The sequence below is a fragment of the Montipora foliosa genome, chromosome 12, assembly GCF_036669935.1.
Source record: "Montipora foliosa isolate CH-2021 chromosome 12, ASM3666993v2, whole genome shotgun sequence".
Lineage (NCBI taxonomy): Eukaryota > Metazoa > Cnidaria > Anthozoa > Scleractinia > Acroporidae > Montipora > Montipora foliosa.
In genome coordinates, this window is record NC_090880.1 from 19,002,316 (window position 1) to 19,007,315 (window position 5,000).

Below are 5,000 nucleotides of genomic sequence, written 5' to 3' on the forward strand. Positions count from 1 at the left end.
TTAAGTTGCTTACAGTGCAACGCGCCTTACCGTGGTCACCCATGCAACAAAGTTTTATTTGACAATTACCTGTAAATACGTCAACTCAACAACCCATGCAACGGTGTTCAACTTACAACTGTGCGAACTTTGTAAGGAGGGGTGACTGTCAATCAAATTCTCAATTTATGATCTCTTTGTAGGTCATAAAAGATGAAAGAACGTTTAGAGAAAAAGGCAATTCTTGGCTCAACGAAATATCCTTTAGTAACCCTAGCCCAAGCCCTGATCACATCAATTCCAAGCTCGAGGCTTTTCACTGGTGCAGGATAAAATTGGAAGAAATTTTAGGGTTGTTGAAAGTGGAAGCTTTTTGTCTTCATTTTTATTTTATTTTCTTTTTCTCTTTCGTACAAGTAAGAGAAGGGTCAGAGGGCGGATGGACATAATACCAATTGGCATTTCTCGTGGCAGAATAAACAACTGGTAAGCTTAGCACATGGGCTCCTGGCACTTGTTATTGAAACGTTTTGCTCTGTTGGAGATTTGTAAGCTGCTTATGACATGCAAAATCCCATTTCTTATACTTTGGCCCCTGCTCAAATGGCTGAAGCATCATATGACATTATTGTTCTTCTGTTCGCCTTGTCGGAAAACCCCGGTCATCTTACTGTAGAGTTCATTTTGACAGGGTAGGCTGTCGTGCGCAGTCTTATAGTCAGTTGCTTTCCACACTCTTAGAACCGTGCGCTCAATTTGTTGTGATGATGTTTGTGCCATTTTCAGGTCTGGTCCTTCTGGTAAGTAAAAACACACTTCCCTCAGTCATCGTGATAAAAAGCGTTTCCATCTTACCGATCAACTTTTAACGCTAGTAAAACGACTTCGATTTTAATTTGTCCAAGAAAGGGCAATCGCCGAAATGCTTACGGCTTAGCCTCGATGTTCCAAAGTTTAGCCGACATTTTGCTAATATTCGCAATTGAAATCACCGAACTTTAGAGCTCTCTAATGCCCCTTTCAGTTTATTACAATCAATATTCGTGGTAGACACATCTTAAAAAACGCCGAGCATAAGTTTTTGAGCAGATTCCTGTGCATTCTCCTCCGTAGGAATGCGGCCAAGAGAAGCCAATGAATTCAGTAAGCACGCATTATTTAATAAATGAAACCCACGTTTATGCTTGCTAGGTGTTATGCTATCAATTTCAGCGCAAGGTACAAGTATCTCAAATCAACACTTAAAGAACCTTACTCACCCACTTTACATTGCGCGCCCACATTACGTCAGTCGCCATTTTCAGGGCCCCTGAAACTCTAAATTACATGACTGTGTGAAGTAATCTGTTTCCATCGGATATCAAATGGGCTATTTAATTCTGTTTTCCATTGGAAAATAAGCTATGTTTATCGAGTTTCTAATATTATTACTGGGTTGCTAGTATGGCAAACCCAGTCGGAATCTATGTTTCATTTGTTGGTTTTATTTATTTTATTTATTTTTTTTTTTCGTGTCGGTAAAAGTCTTGCCTGTCACTCCCCTGCTAAGTAGTGTCTTTGTGCATTGAGCCTTCTGCGCGTATTTTCTTAGGATCGAGAGGGCAGTGGGAAATGCTTAGATTTCTCAGGTGGACACAGTAGAATGATTAACTTAACCGGCCATGGCGTCGAAAGTCATGTAACGCGAATGGCGTTTTAGTGGATCTTTGAACAAAATATACCCTTATGAAGCTTAATAGTCGCAAGTCAATGGGGTACTGAACAAGACAGGTGGTGGAATCTTAAAAGCGACGGGTAATGGACTTCGACAACAATCTGTCGCCAGCCGATCCGTAATCAAAGTGAGCTGTATTTCTAATATTTGCCAAGCCAAGTGTGGTGTTATGTATAACACTTAAACCAAATGGAAAATGCTCTGTTAACATTAAACTAATGGGTTCAATAAAGACAGAGAAGGAATCGAACACCTTCAGTGAATTTGTGATCTCTGTTGTCTGGCTATTTGTATTTATTTTCTACTCAACTCTGCACAGTCTTCGTGTCAAAATAAGGTAAGCGTCTTTCTGTTGTGTTAACTTATTTAAATATAAATATACCATGCGACGTAAACTTGATTTCCACTCTCAAAATTACCTCCAGAACCTACTTTTTGCGTAGAATAAGCTTTTAGAATGGTATTCTTGTCTTCTGTGGTGATACTTGCCGATTCGGGAACATTTTGTGAAAAAATATTTATAACGGGTCACACGTGCAACTTGATCGCCCGAACTTCCCCTATTCTGCATAACATCCACTTGGCCTTTTGGCATCCCATTGGAAAAAACTCGTAAAATATTCGCGGACCGGTCGATTTCTCTGAAATTTGAAAGGATGATTGCTAACGAATATAGAACCAACTATTGCTAACGAATATAGAATTGAGGAGATACGGGATATTTTTTAAAGTAGGAACGCATTGCGTACGTGTGGTAGTGCAGTAACTTGACCGTGTTTTTTCCATAACTGTCAACTGAGATGTGTTTTGTTTTTCCAGGAGATTCAAGTTGTCCTTGCGTAGCATGTGGCTCTAATAGTACACGATATTGTTTGGTATCGTAAATCATTACGGTGCCATGGTAGACATCTTTGCTAGATACCCCCTGAGAAGACATGTGGTTCAGTAAAATACTAAACCCAGGACGATTGAAAAAAATAAAAGGAAATTGAGAAACATTTGACTTCAAGGCTGACATGTTGATCATTTACAACTTCTTTTTCACCACAAGCTTAAGCGTGTACTCTAAGCTTCTGACAGCTTTCCAAGACCAATGTTTCTAAAGTTAAGCCCTTTCTAGCGGGGTTAGTATTTGGATGGGGGACGTCAAAATATGCGTCTTGCTGTCACGAACATACGACCAAAAATTCTATTTTAACGCTCAAAAATGCGAACTAAGCAAGGTACAGATTTTGCTACCCTGTTTTATGCAAAACAAATATTGACGCAAAAGTAAATATATTTGAATATGCAGTTTTTAAGAAGAGGAGAAGGAACTTTATGGATGTGTCGATCGAGAATAAAACAATTTGCCACATTTCGGGTGATTTAATTCGTTTTTTTAAACTTGACTTCATTTTTTATATTGTTTGGCCGTTGAAAGCTATTTTCTTATTTTCTTTCTACGTCAAAACGGCGAACAAACTGGTTCCCAAGAAATATTGGAGTATTCGTTCTATGCAAAATACGTCTAATGAAGTATTCGTTCTATGCAACATAATGTTCACAGTGGAACACACAAGTAGGAAGCAAGATCTAGAAATAACGTAGAAAATTCTCCTTACCTTTAAAGCTTGCCTTTCTCAAAGAAAAAGCATCTGTCCACTTTATCGAATAGTTTAATACTGAATCAATCATGGCGGGCGAAAAGATCCCACAATAAATTCTTGCTTACATCATCTTCATTGAAATGTGTCACGATGGCTGAGTGAGTGGTTTAACGCGTTACCAAGGTCATTGTGAAGGTACTCTCTCGATTATTGATGTGGTGGCCGATAACTTCGTGTATGTTAACCTTTTTAAAATGGGTGCTTAGACCTAAATACTGTTGAACAATGCTGTTTGAAATGGGTGTTGAGGCTTAAGTAAGCACTATTTCAGATGCTGCTTACACATTGTTCAACAGTACTCATTCGAAATAGTATCTTTAGGGTACTCCATTTTGGTACTCCATAGGGTACTCCATGGAGTAGGGCTCCGCGTTTTGTCCTCTCCCGATTGAGGTCCAGTTAAAAGTTCAAACATTTAAGTACAACGCGTAGAAACTGTATTTCCCTCTTGAATTCAACGTAGACGTAGCTCCACGCTTCATAGAAAAGCGCACGAAATGAGGGTATTCTGCTGTTTTTCTGACCGAAATCCATTTAATATCACAGGATAATCCTCCTCGAGGATCTTCGAAGTGTTTTTTTTATTTCCCTGACAAAATTGCCATCGTATGAATGATGGCATTGAGAAACATCAAAATAAGCCAAAAGATCCTGTACAAATAGTTAGGAAAAAAGAAGTTATTATCGTTCTACCTTTCTTAGGTCATCACAGTGATGACCTCACAAAACAGCTGAGGTCTTGCATAAGCAAATTCTATGGTATTTTAAACCTCAAAATAGTTTTTCAGAACACCCGAAGAATCAAGTCTTTTTTCCCTTACAAAGATAAACTAGGTCCTTCCTTCAGGTCAAAAGTAGTGTACAGAGCAAACTGCTGGGATTGCAATGGTTTCTATATAGGGAAAACGAGACGCCGATTACGTGACAGAAAAGCAGAAAATTTTAAAGCCCTGACTCCAAATTGTCACGAATCTGCAATTGCTGATCATGTTTTCTTAACCAACCATAGAATTAAGTGGGATCATTTTGAAATATTAGCAACTGGCCGATCAGACATGCATCGTAAAATTAAAGAGTCTCTGTTTATCCGTGATCTAAAGCCAACCTTAAATGGAAACTTTGGCAGTGAGAAACTTTATCTCTGTTATTAGCATATTTCTTGTCGTTTTATGTCAATCAATTTCGTTAGTTCCCAGTACTTACAGTTGTAGTTTCGAATTTAAATTTATCTGTAACTGAATAATAATCACTTGTGATGATGTATGTTGTAACATACGAAACGTTAAGTTTATAAAAAGTTATGCAGTTCAAGCAAATGTTTGTAACCGCTCTTTGCGTTTTATTCTTATTGAAACTTAAATGGCCCAAGTCCCAAGATTTTTATGTCACCAAGACGTATTATTTGTGGTATAAGTTGTTTTTCCTTATTTCCTGCACCAGTCAGGGGCACCCAATGACCAAACTTTTCAAAAATGCATCAGAAATGCCTTAAATGGATTTCTTTGTGCTTTAGAAGCCTGTTTCATTAATTTGGAGATGCCCTAAAAACTATTTACCGTATTTCCTCGAATAATAGCCATCCCTCGATTAATCGCCTCCCTCGACTAGTCGCCCACCTTTGACCGAAATATTTAAATTAATCGCCTCCCTCGAATAAT

At 38.3% G+C, this 5,000-nt stretch overlaps 1 pseudogene; it reads left to right on the top strand.

The window, feature by feature from the left end:
• Nucleotides 1-657: 657 nt before the first annotated feature.
• The window catches only part of LOC137980183 (uncharacterized), a 5,570-nt pseudogene continuing 1,227 nt past the window's right edge, over nt 658-5,000 (top strand).